Raw genomic sequence first — 14404 nt, 5'->3', positions numbered from 1 at the left:
GTAGCACTATTTTTCAATTTTAGTCATTCTGATGAGTGTGTGGTAATATATTTTTGTGGTTTTAATTTGCATTTTCCTGATGGTTAATGATGTTGAACATATTTTCATGGGCTTATTTGTGATGTGAAATGGCTGTTCATGTCTTTTGCCCACTTTCTAATTTTTTTTTTTATTGTTAAGTTTTCAGTTTTTAATATATTCTAGATACTCATCCTTTATGGGTTACAAATATTTTCTCCAGTCTGTAGCTTATCTTTTCATCCTCTTAACGAGGTCTTTTACAGAGAAAACTTTTTTAATTTTCATGATTTAATCTCCGATTTATCAATTTTTCCTTGCTTTTGGTGTCATGTCTAAAAACTCTGTTATACACTCCCCCATTCTTTCTTCTTTTAGAGAATCATCACTCTCCTTATTCCATAAAAATGTTTAATCTGTGTGGTTTGGTGAAATGGAAGCTAACAAGTGTATGGCCAATGAGAACACACTCCATCTCCTTGCCCAGAGATGGTCAGGTCTCTCAAGCTCGACCATTCAAAGTCTCTCTTGAGACTTTCACAAGAGCCATTGGGAAGGATGCCCTCTACTTCTCCATGTGGAAAAAGATTTTTCTGAGCAGAAGACAAGCAGAACCAAGAAATGGAGAGAAAAGAAGACAGTGTTTCAGTTATGTAGTTTAAACCTCTGAACCCTGGTGTGCCTGAAGCTAGCTACCTTTTGATGCTTCTATGATTGAAGAGCCACCAGATCAATTATAAGGGCCACCAAGTCTCCCCTCTCCCACCAAACTGGTTTGAATTGGGTTTATGTGGTACATAATCAAAAGAGTCCTAGGTAATATAGCATTCTATATTTATTATTCCTCTTTTCTCTTCTTTATTTTACACTTTAATTGATAGTCTGTTTTTCACCATATCATGCCCCTGAAAGTGCTCTTGCTAAGGTGACCAGTGACAAAAATGTTACGGTCTCTGTTCTTAACCTCTTTGCCATATTTGACATTAAGTCAATGTCCAATTTACTTGCTTCCTAATATTCCTATAATGTCTTTCTCCTTTTTCTTTAGGTCCTACCCATCGGAGACCATGACAGACATCATCACACAAGTTATATCTTTACACGGAGCTTAAACCTCCCCACATCCTTTCACATCCTCTGCATTTTATACCCTCTCCTTAACTAGTTACGTGTGTATTTGGATTTTTGGACCCCAGAACTGGACTTTGCATGTAATTTTCTGGACTCTACATAATATTAAGGATGCTAAAGTTTGATTTTTGGGTAACTACCCATCACAGTTGGCTCGTATTAGGCGTGCAATCAGCCAGGGTTTCTTCACAGAAATTTTTTAATTTCCAGCCAACCTGGGATGTCTGGCTGTGGGCAAACCATTTTTTGTTGTCTGGGAAATATCACCCCCAACACCTCAACTGATATGCAAAGATAATGTAATACCAACTCAACTATCTTAAACAGAAAGGAAAATTAATTATCTTACAACACCAGAACTTTCAAGGAAGCATCTCTGCAGGATTAACAAAGTCATTGGTTCAACATCGTCATTGAGAATCGTTTTCATCTTCTCATTTGCCATCCTCCGGCTGGTACCTCTCATGGTCCCAAGATGACTAGCGTTCTAGGCATCACTGTGATAGGTTGCAAAAATAGCTACACTATTTTGTAGCTACTCCCATCAAGAGATATAGTCTACTTCTCCATCTCATTAGGGCTTAGTCACGTGACTTGCTTTGGCCAATGGGACAATAGTAAGGAGACACATGAAGACACTTGAAAAGTGCTTTGCACATTGGAGTTGTTGTTGTTGTTTTCTCTTGTTGCACTTGGGACCTGAGACACTATTTCGTGACCAGCTTGCTGATAGCATAGAAATGAGCCACTTCCCCCACCCCCCAGCTGACTCCCTCTAGACCAACCAGCTTGTCAATTGTCAGACATGTGAGTGAGGCTGTCCTGGACCATCCAGCCCCAGCTGAGGAAGCCCAGGCCACAAGAACCACCTGGCCAACCCACGGAATCATAAGAAATAATGAATGATTCTATATTAAGTCACTAGATTTGGGGGTGGTTTGTTACGTAGCACAAGCTAATCGATACAATCACATACAGACACAACAGCATACATTAACAGGAGAGTGCCCATCTTGACACTGTACCTGTTTTTAGTGAAGGATGTTTCCTTATGTATCATTGGCTAGAGCTGCATCCTTCTATTCCTAAAACCATCCCTTGCAAAGGGAATAGAATTACCATGATTGCCTTGGAAAAACACTGGAGTCATGCAGAGAGGAGTAGACTATCCTCCAAGTGGAGCTCTGCCAAAAAAAAAAAAAAGAAGCCTTCTGTCTTTTTGGCAGAATGCTCCATGGAGGATGGACAATTAGTGAAGGGGCAGTGGGTTTTCCGTAGGCATGCAATAGGCATCTACTATAGGTGGGCCCCGGAAATTGTGTGTTTTCTGATTCTCCTCATCATCCCCATCTCCAACTATGGCTCATTGGACTAGGGATGCACTGGGGCAGAAACTGTGTATTTGGAATTTAGACTATGTGATAGTGCCTGTGGGGGATGGGAAATGTATCAAGTACTTTAGGGGGCTGTGAGGAGGTTTTATGCCATGAATGGAGAGAGAGAGACAGAGACAGGGAATCTAGTTAATGTTTTTCCATTTTCTAGATCCAGTCTCTCCTGGGGCTTGGCTAGCTTTCTGCTCTTGGCTTCATGAAACACTTCTGTCATTCTTTAATACTAATTTCCCCTTCATTTGCTTGGGCTAGCCCTAATGAGCTTCTGTCGCTCACAATTAAAGTGTTTATTTTATTTTAATTTGGTTGCATTGGGTCTTTGTTGCTGCACGCAGGCTTTCTCTAGTTGCATGGAGTGGGGGCTACTCTTCATTGTGGTGCACGGGCTTCTCATTGCAGTGGTGTCTCTTGTTGCAGAGCTCGGGTTTTAGGCGTGCAGGCTTCAGTAGTTGTGGCACGTGGGCTCCGTAGCTGTGACTTGCGGGCTCTAGAGTGCAGGCTCGGTAGTTGTGGCCACGCATGGGCTTAGTTGCTCTGTGGCATGTGGGATCTTCCTGGACCACGGATCGAACCCATGTCCCCTGCATTGGCAGGTGGATTCTTAACCACTGCGCCACCAGGGAAGTCCCCAATAAAAGTGTTTTTAACTCACTGTCCTTATGAAAAGATGCCAAACCTTACTCATGATAAGATAAATGCAAATGGAAATTACACTCAGATACCATTTAACACTTACCAGATTGGCAAAAAGAGAATGTTCTAAAGACTTTATTGGTAAGGATGTGGGGAAATAGGCACTGTTATCATGACTGGTGTGAGTGCAAAAGGTTGTAGCCCCCGTGGAGGGCAAGTTGGCACCATCCATCAACCTTGAAAATGCTCTTACCCTTTGACCTAGTGATCCTGGCTCTGGGATTTATTCTACAGAGGCACTGTGGTGGGGAGAACATGATGATTTGCAATCGTAAAAGTTTGGAAATACCAAAGTATTCACCCACTAGGGACTATTTAAACTATTCAGGTACATCCTTACATGAATGCAATGCAGCTGTAAAAATTAATGAAATTCTCTATGCTCTAATATGGAAAGGTCTCCAGATAGATTGTTAAATAAAACAAACAAAGTGCACAATATTGTACATACTATTGATATCTTTTGTGTCAGAAAGAAGGGAAAGAAGAATATATAAGAAAATTTATTCTCAGTTTTCAATATTTAGATGGGTAAATTTGTTAAAGAAAGTATGGAAAGATGAACAAGAAACTAAGAAATGAATAAACATGGTTATTTCTAGTGGGCGGAAAGCATGGCTGGAGTGGGAGTTCACTTCCCAATGACAATCATTTGATATCAGTCTGATTTTTGCAAATGGGAACACATTAACTGTTCTAAAACTGAGTATAAGTAAAAAGTCATTTTCCAATTCAAATATTCTATCATTCCATTCTATCCTGTTGTCTGAAGAATTCAGGGTGGTACAAAGAAAACATGCTAGGTTGACACCTTGCCACTTGTTTATAAAAACACCTAAACCTGGAATGTACTGACGAAAATCCAAAAACATACAAGGTGTACAAGAAATATCCCTTTCACCAGATGGTTTCTCTGCTGCTTCCTACATTTGGCACTGTGACTGCTTGCTAAAGTCTCCCGTCTTCAGGCTGCACTGCATCTAGAAGTGCAGTTTTATGGATGGGTGTTCTTCTGGGCCAGCTGAAGATTAAGCTGACCAGCCAAGCATATGAAAGAACTGCAGGACAAAGAGACATGTTATATTAAAGATTTCTTTTTAACATGCAGGGATCAGGTGGCCTCTTAGAGAAATGATAAAATCTATTTTCTTTTCCTCGTATGTCCTTGCTATTAAGCACTCTCTTGTTATAAGAGGGACTAAGTAAAGATTGCTTGGGGTGGCAGGTATTAAGCTGGCATCTTCTTACAAAGGTGGGTGGCGGGTTCTGTGAACCTGGGGAGCCAAGTCTCATTTAGTGCCTGGTAGCACAGACTCTGGGGTCAGATTGAGGAGTTTGAGCACAGCTCTCCCACTTGGTGACTGAGTGATCCTGGACACACACTCGACTTCTCTGTGCCTGTTTCAGTTAAATGGGAAAAAAAATTATCTATCTCTGTGATTATCATGAGGATTAAATGAGTTAATCCATGAAAAAAGTTTAGAACAATGCTTAGCACATATATGAAGTTCCCGATAAATGTTAACACTAAAAGAAACAATAGTGATAATTTTATTATTATATAATTTTATATAATATAATATAATTTATAATTTAATAAAATATAATTTTAATTATATTTTAAATTTAAATATATTTAAAATTAAATATATTTAAATTTAATTATATTTTAATTAATAAAATAAAATATAATTTATAATATAATAAAATTATATTATATAATTTTATTATTCTTTGACTTCAGGCTAAATAAGAGAGTTGGCAGGTTCCCATTCCCCCACCCCAGACTCCCGACCAATCTGGTACAATTTTATTGAAGAAGGATTGAGGAGAGGTCTCTGGACACCAATTCTCAGTCATCTAAGACCATAAATATAGTTCCAGGGGCTATTATGTGGCAGGCACTGGGCTCTGCTCTGAGGAGGATAAATTGATAAACAAGATAGGGCTGCCTCTACCCTCCAAAAGTCCTAGGCTGCCTGGGGAGATGGATGAATAAACAGACGACACAATGCAGGGTAAGTGCAAAGATCAGGTCAATTGAGGATGCCAGAGGGGCACAGGTGAGGGGCAACGAATTTAAATTCAAGGAATTAGGAAAGACTGCTTAGAGGCAGGGATGGGATCAGCCACTCCCCACTATCCCAAGTGATGAAACAACCCTCTCTCTCCAAGTAATAATAGTGATAATAACTAAATAATAATATTTCTGATAATAGGAAATTATGATTAATATGAAATAATAATAATGATAATGATAATAATTAAAACATTTATAGCTTGTTCCAAGCGTTTTACAAGCTTTAGCTCATATAATCCTAACAATTTCTTTGTAGGTCTACTCTGAACCTACATGACTCAGCCTCACTTACCTCACCTTAATCCTGGCAATGAGATCCTACCTTGGTTTAAAAAGTTGTTGTTTCCTTCATCATGTTTTTTTTTTTTTTTTTTGCATTAGTTTTGCTTTTTAAATACATTACATTGAACTATTATTGATTTTTCTTACTGATTTCTCGGTGCCCCTTAAATTTGGGACTCAAGTCGAGTGCCTCACTCTCCTCACCCTAGTCCTGGCCCTGCAGAGAAATGCTGAGTAAGGAAGCCTTAGGGCAGAGCTATCTATTCCACCCAATTCAAGTTCTCTGTGCAGAAGGCACTCCCAGTTCCTTCTTTCCAGGAGGCAGCATGGGAGGAAAGAGAAAGTACTTCGTATTCAGACTTAAGTCATCCCTTTGCATCTTGATTCCAAATTGGGGACCCTGCCATGACTTTTCGTATTGCTTTCACATGGCACCGGATCTCAAAATGAGAGTCATTCCTGATTTAACTAGGTTTCAGTTGTTCTGGAAACATTGAGGAGAAAATCTCAGATTGGTGCTAGTGGGTTTTCAACACCTCTCCAACATTTGCTAACCCTCTTCTAACAAAGAATGAGCAGGCCTCTGGCTTTCTTCCTGCAGCCCTTGAATGAGGAGGGTAGCAGAGCTGGAAGCTTACAACAGCAAGTCTGCCCTGGGAGCTGAGTTACCATTACTGTGCTATTACTCCTGGGAGGACTGGAGGGCCGTAATGGGAACAATGTTCCAGTCTGGATCTTTGAACTCTTCGTTTGTGCCCTCATGGCTTCATGTTTTCAGTTTCTTCTTCTAGAATTTAGTAAACCAAACAAGAACTTTCCCTGATCTAATATTGGGTTTAATTGTGCTGCATTCATTATTACTCAGTGTTTATCCACAGTTACTTCCTGTTCAAGTTCTTGTTTGCTGCTGTGCTTGGAGAACCCACCTAGGCACTGGAGGCCCTGAAAGGAGTGAAGGGGAAGCTGGAGACAGCCTCCTCCCAGGAGGAGTCCTCAGTGAAAGGAGTGGGGTACGTACAGGACCATATGACATCAGAGCTGCAACCAGCCCCAGCCGTTTGGAGTCAGGCCAAAGGATTTAGAATAGCTGGTTGTAGAAATTCCACTTCTGATTATTTATCCAAGAGAAATGAATACGTATTCATTCAAAAAGACACATACAAGAACGTTCTTAGTAGAGTTTTCCAAAGTTGTCCCCAGCTGGAAATAATCCAGATGGCCATTGACATTGACTAGATAAGCACATTGTCTGTATTCATGCAGAGCAAGAAAAAAAAGAAAAAAAAGAATGAAAACTGACACGCACCAAAAAATGGATGAATCTCACAGATATTATGTACAGTGAAAAAAATCCAGAAACAGTATGATTCCCATTTATATGAAATTCAAGAACAGAAAAGACTAATACACGCTACAGCATGGATGAAACTTGAGAACATTACGCTAAGTGAAATTAGCCAGTACAACAAACTGAACATTTGTGTCTCCCTTGTACTAAATTTATCTGTTGAAGCCCTAATTCCCAATGTGGTGGTAGATGGAGATGAGGCCTTTGGGAGGTAATTGGGTTTAGGTGAGGTCATGAGGGTGGAGGCCCTATGATGAGACTAATGCCCTTATAAAAAGAAAAAGAGACATGAGACTTTCTCTTTTCGTCTTCCTCCCCTTCTCCTTCTTCTTCTTCTCCTCCTCCTCCTCCCCCTCCTCCCCCTCTTTCTTCTCCTTCCTCTTCCTCTTCTCCTCCTTCCTCTCCTTCTTCTTCTCCTTCTTCTTTTTCCCCTCCTCCTCCTCCTTCTTCTTCCCCCCCTCCTTCTCCTTCCTTTTTTCTTCTTCTCTCTCTCTCTCTGTCTCCATGCATGCACCAAGGAAAGGGCACATGGGGACATAACCAAGAAGACAGCTCCCACAACAACCTGATCATGCTGGCATCCTAATCTTAAATTTCTAGCCTCCAGAATCATGAGAAATATATGTTTCTTTAAGCCACCCAGTCTAGGGTAACTTGTCATAGTATCTTGAACTAAGATCGCCAGTCATGAAAAGATAAACATATATGATTCAACTTACCTGAACTACCTTGAATAGTCAAATTCATAGGGACAGAAAGTAAGAAGGTGTTTGCCAGTGGCTGAGGGGAGGGGGATGGGGTGTGGTTTAATGGGAAGAGTTTCAGTTTTGCAAGATGAAAAGAGTTCTGGAGACAGGTTGCACAACAAAGTGAATGAACTTAACACTACTGAACTTTACACTTAGAAATGGTTTATTAAAACCACAATGAGATATCACCTCACACCTGCTAGAATGACTGTCATCAAAAAGACAAGAGATAGCAAGTATTGGTGAAGATGTGGAGAAAAGGGGACACTTGTGCACTGTTGGTGGGAATGTAAATTGGTGCAGCTACTATGGAAAATAGTATGGAGGTTCCTCAAAAAATTAAAAGTAGAACTACTGTATGATCCAACAATTCCACTACTGGGCATATATCTAAAGGAAAAGACATCACTATCTCAAAGAGATATCTGCACTCCCAAGTTCATTGAAGCATCATTTATGATAGACAAGACATGGAAACAACCTAAGTGTCCTTCAATGGATGAATGGGTAAAGAAAATGTGGTGTATATACAGTGGAATATTATTCAGCCACAAAAAGAAGGAAATCCTGCTGTTTGTGACAACATGGATGAATCTCAAAGGCATTAGGGTAAATGAAATGTCAGAGAGAGAAAAACAAATAGTGTATGAGCTCACCTTTGTGTAGAATCTAAAAAGAACACAACTAAACTCATAGAAACAGAGAACGGATTGGTGGTTGCCAGAAGTAGGGATGAGGGTGGGCAAAATAGGTGAAGTTGTCAAAAGGCACAAAGTTTCAGTTAAAAGACAAATAAGTTCAGGGGATGTAATGTACACCAAGGTGTACATTAGTTAACAATACAGTACTGTATATTTGAAAGTTAACTATTATAGTAGTTAACAATACAGTACTGTATATTTGAAAGTTGCTAAGAGAGTAGATCTTAAAAGTTCTTATCACAAGGAAAAAAGTTGCAACTATGTGAGGTGAATGATTTTAACTAAACTTATTGTGAAAATCATTTTATAATATATTTGTATATCAAATAATTATGTTATACACCTTAAAATAATACAATTTTATGTCAATTATATCAGTAAAACTGGGAAAAAAGAAATGGTTAAGATGGTAAATTTTATGTTACATACTATACCACAATTTTAAAAATTCTTAAAAGTAAATAAACCTAATCTATGACAATAGAAGTCAGACAGTGGCTCTTTCTGGAGGGGATATTTCCTGGGAAAAGCAGGAAAGTTTTCTGGGGAGCTGGAACTTTTCTGTATTTTGGTGGTGGATTTTACATAAGTGTCGAGGTATATAAAAACATATTCTGCTGTAGGCTTAAAATTAATGTATCTTGGGCTTCCCTGGTGGCACAGTTGTTGCGAGTCCGCCTGCCGATGCAGGGGACACGGGTTCGTGCCCCGGTCCAGGAAGATCCCACATGCCGCGGAGCGGCTGGACCCATGAGCCATGGCCGCTGAGCCTGCGCGTCCGGAGCCTGTGCTCCACAACGGGAGAGGCCACAACAGTGAGAGGCCCGCATACCGCAAAAAAAAAAAGGAACCATAAATAAATAATGAAACAAATAGTTAATATTTAGAGGACCTAGCACACAATTTAGAATTGCTTTAACAGCTTTATGACTTAATTTTCTCATCTGTACACAATGTAGGAAGCATAGAGTGGAGACACCAATGCATGTAAAGCATTTAGCACAGGATCTGGTTCAATGTAAGTGTCTAATCAATATTAGGCTTTTTTTCCATTCACTTTTTTATTGTGGTAAAGAATATAAAAGATAAAATGTACAATATTAACCCCCGTTGGAGGTGTACAGTTCAGTGGCACTAAGCACATTCACATTGCTGTACAGCCATCACCACCATCCAGCTCCAGAACTTTTTCATCTTTTCAAAATGAAATTCTGTATCCAGTAATCTATTTACTTTTCTCCCCATTTTCTTTTCTTTTCTTTTCTTTTTATAAGTTTATTTTATTTTTTAAATTTAGTTTTGGCTGCGTTGGGTCTTTGCTGCTGCATGAGGGCTTTCTCTACTTGTGGCAAGTGGGGGCAACTCTTTGTTATAGTGCGAGGCTTCTTATTGCGGTGGCTTCTCTTGTTGCAGAGCACGGGTTCTAGGTGTGTGGGCTTCAGGAGTTGTGGTGCTTGGGCTCAGGAGTTGTGGCTCGCGGGCTCTAGAGTGCAGGCTTAGTAGTTGTGGCGCACAGGCTTAGCTGCTCTGCAGCATGTGAGATCTTCCCGGACCGGGGCTTGAACCTGTGTCCCCTGCGCTGGCAGGTGGATTCTTAACCACTGCACCACCAGGGAAGTCCTTCTCCCCATTTTCTTTATTGTGGTAAATAACATGTAACATGAATTTTAACATCTTAACCGTTTTAAGTGTATAGTTCAGCGATATAAAGTACATTCATATTATTGTGCAGCTATCATCACCATCCATCTCCAGAATTCTTTTCATCTTGCAAAACTGAAACTCAATATCCCATTAAACTGTAAATCCCCATTCTTCCCAACTTTACTGTTCTACTTTCTGTCTCTATGATTTTGACTGCTCTAGTTACCTCATTTGAATCATTCAGTTGTCTTTTTGTAACTGGCTTATTTCACTCAGCATGATGTTCTCAAAGTTTATCCATGTTGTAGCGTATGTTAGAATTTCGTTTCTTTTTAAGGATGAATAATATTCCATTGTATGTATATACCACATTTTCTTAACCATTGATGGGCACTTGGGTTGCTTACACACTTTGGCTACTGTGAGTAATGCTGCTATGATATCAGCGTACAAATATCTCTTCAAGATCCTGCTTTCACCATCTTTTCATTTTTAACCTATGTGTGTCTTTGGATCTAAATTGATTCTCTCGTAGACAGCATAGAGTTGGGTCATATAGTTTTTGATCCATTCTGCCAATATCTGACTTTTGATTGGGTATTCTCCAATTAAATTAGTTACTGATAAAGGGGGACTTACTTCTGTCATTTTGCTATTTTTTTCTATATGTCTTACAGTTTTTTTATTCCTCATTTCCTGTATTACTGTCCTTTTTGTGTTTAGCTAACTTTTTGTAGTGAATCATTTAAGTTTTATTCTTATTTCCTTTTGTGTATATTCTATAACTATTTTCTTTGTGCTAACTATAGAGATTCCATTTAACATCCTAAAGTTAAAACACTCTAATTTTAATTTGTACTAGCTTAACTTCAACAATATACAAAACTCTGCTGTTATACATTTGTGGCCCCAGCTCTTTTAGTTGTGGATGCCACAAAATGACATCTGTATACATTGTGTGTTCAAAAACATAAACTCATAAGGTTTTTTTTATGATGCATTAGTCTCTTAAATTATGTAGAAGATAAAATGTGGAGTTACAAACCACTGTTACAATAATACTAGCTTTAGGCTAATATTTTTTCTTTTGTAAAATAGTGTATTAGCCTCTTAAATTGTGTAGAAAACAAAAAGTGAAGTTACAAACCATTTCTACAATAACACTAGCTTTTATAATAGTCATTTATCTACCTTTACTGAGATCTTTATTTCTTCATATGGCTTTGAATTACTGTTTAGTGTCCTTTCATTCCAATCTGTATGACTCCTTTTAGTATTTCTTGCAGGGTACATCTAGTAAAAAAATGTCCCTAAACTTTTGTTTGTCTAGGAATGTGTTAATTTTTCCCTCAAAATTGAAGGACAATTTTGCCAGTTAGGATTCTTGGTTGACAGTTTTTTTTTTTTTCCTTTTAGCACTTTGAACATAGTCTACTGTCTTCTGGCTTCCAAAGTTTTCTGATGAGAAATCTGATCATAATATTGTTGAGGATCTCGTGTATGTGATGAGTCGCTTCTCTTTTGCTGCTTTCAAGATTTTCTCTTTGTTTTCTGACAATTTGATTATAACCTAAGTCAGTTTGAATCTCTTTGAGTTTATCCTACTTAGTGTTATTTGAACTGCTTGGATGTTTATATTCATGTCTTTCATCAAACTTGGGATGTTTTGTCCATTATTTCTTTAAATATTCTTTCTGCCCTTTCTGTCTCTATTCTCCTTCTGGGCTCCCACAATATATATCTTGATTTCTTGATGGTATCTTTTAGGCTCTGTTCACTTTTCTTTTATCTTTTTTCTTTCTGTTCTTCAATAATTTCTTTAAAAAAATTTTTTTTTATTGAAGTATAGCTGATTTACAATGCTGTGTTAGTTTCAGGTGTACAGCAAAGTGAATCAGTTATACATATATATATCCACTCTTTTTAAGATTCTTTTCTCATATAGGCCATTACAGAGTATTGAGTTGAGTTCTCTGTGCTATACAGTAAATCCTTATTAGTTACCTATTTTATATATAGTAGTGTGTATATGTCAACCCCAATCTCCCAATTATCTCTCCCCCCCTTACCCTCTGGTAACCATATGGTGTTTTCTACATCTGTAACTCTATTTCTGTTTTGTAGGTAAGTTTACTTCTACCCTTTTCTTTTTATATTCCACAAATAAGTGGTATTGTATGATATTTGTCTTTCTCTGTCTAATTTATTTCACTCAGTATGACAATCTCTAGGTCCATCCATGTTGTTGTAAATGGTGTTATTTTGTTCTTTTTTATGGCTGACTAATATTCCATTGTATGGGCTTCCCTGATGGCGCAGTGGTTGAGAGTCTGCCTGCCAATGCAGGGGACACGGGTTTGTGCCCCGGTCCGGGAAGATCCCACATGCCGCGGAGGGGCTGGGCCCATGAGCCATGGCCGCTGAGCCTGCGCGTCCGGAGCCTGTGCGCTACAACGGGAGAGGCCACAACAGTGAGAGGCCTGTGTACCGAAAAAAAAAAAAATTCCATTGTATATACATACTACATTTTCTTTATCCATTCCTCTGTTAATGGACATTTAGGTTGCTTCCATGCCCTGGCTATTGTAAATAGTGCTGCAATGAACATTGTGGTACATGACTTGTTTTGAATTATGGTTTTCTCAAGGTATATGCCCAGTAGTGGGATTGCTGGGTCATATGGTAGTTCTATTTTTAGCTTTTTAAGGAAACTTACTGTTCTCCATAGTGGCTGTATCAATTTACATTCCCACCAACAGTGCAAGAGGGTTCCCTTTTCTCCACATCCTCTCCAGTATTTATTGTTTGTATATTTTTTGATGATGGCCATTCTGATTGGTGTGAGGTGTTAACTCATTGTAGTTTTGATTTGCATTTCTCTAATGATTAGTGATCTTGAGCATCCTTTCATGTGTTTGTTGGCAATCTGTATATATTCTTTGGAGAAATGTCTATTTAGGTCTTCTGCCCATTTTTGGATTGGGTTGTTTGTTTTTTTTGATATTGAGCTGCATGAGCTGCTTGTATATTTTGGAGATTAATCCTCTGTCAGTTGCTTCGTTTGCAACTATTTTCTCCCATTCTGAGGGTTGTCTTTTCGTGTTGTTTGTAGCTTCCTATGCTTTGCAAAAGCTTTTAAGTTTCATTAGATCCCATTTGTTTATTTTTGTTTTTATTTCCATTTCTCTAGGAGGTGGGTCAAAAAGGATCTTGCTGTGATGTATGTCATAGACTGTTCTGCCTATGTTTTCCTCTAAGAGTTTTATAGTGTCTGGCTTTACATTTAGGTTTTTAATCCATTTTGAGTTTATTTTTGTGTATGGTGTTAGGGAGTGTTCTAATTTCATTCTTTTACATGTAGCTATCCAGTTTTCCCAGAACCACTTGTTGAAGAGACTGTCTTTTCTCCATTGTATATCCTTGCCTCCTTTGTCATAGATTAGTTGACCATAGGTGCATGGGTTTATCTCTGGGCTTTCTATCCTGTTCCATTGATCTATATTTCTGTTTCTGTGCCAGTACCATATTGTCTTGATTACTGTAGCTTTGTAGTATACTCTGAAGTCATGGAGTCTGATTCCTCCAGCTCCATTTTCTTCCCACAGGACTGCTTTGGCTACTTGGGGTCTTTTGTGTCTCCATACAAATTTTAAGATTTTTTGTTCTAGTTCCGTAAAAAATACTATTGGTAGTTTGATAGGGATTGCACTAAATCTGTAGATTGCTTTGGGTAGTATAGTCATTTTCACAGTATTGATTCTTCCTATTCAAGAACATGGTATATGTCTCCATCTCTTTGTATCATCTTTAATTTCTTTCATCAGTGTCTTATAGTTTTCTGCATACAGGTCTTTTGTCTCCCTAGGTAGGTTTATTCCTCGGTATTTTATTCTTCTGGTTGCCATGGTAAATGGGAGTGTTTCCTTAATTTCTCTTTCAGATTTTTCACCATTAGTGTATAGAAATGCAAGAGACTTCTGTACATTAACTTTGTATCCTGCAACTTTACCAGATTCATTGATTAGCTCTAGTAGTTTTCTGGTGGCATCTTTAGGATTCCCTATGTATAGTGTCATGTCATCTGCCAACAGTGACAGTTTTACTTCTTCTTTCCAGTTTGTATTCCTTTTATTGCTTTTTCTTCTCTGATTGCCATGGCTAGGACTTCCAAAACTTTGTTGAATAATAGTGGTGAGAGTGGGCATCCTTGTCTTGTTCCTGATCTTAGAGGAAATGCTTTCAGTTTTTCACCATTGAGAATGATGTTTGTTGTGGGTTTGTCACATATGGCCTTTATTATGTTGAGATAGGTTCCCTCTATGCCCAATTTCTGGAGAGTTTTTATCATAAATGGGTGTTGAATT

The sequence above is a fragment of the Tursiops truncatus genome, chromosome 15, assembly GCF_011762595.2.
Source record: "Tursiops truncatus isolate mTurTru1 chromosome 15, mTurTru1.mat.Y, whole genome shotgun sequence".
Lineage (NCBI taxonomy): Eukaryota > Metazoa > Chordata > Mammalia > Artiodactyla > Delphinidae > Tursiops > Tursiops truncatus.
This window is presented reverse-complemented; position numbering follows the sequence as displayed.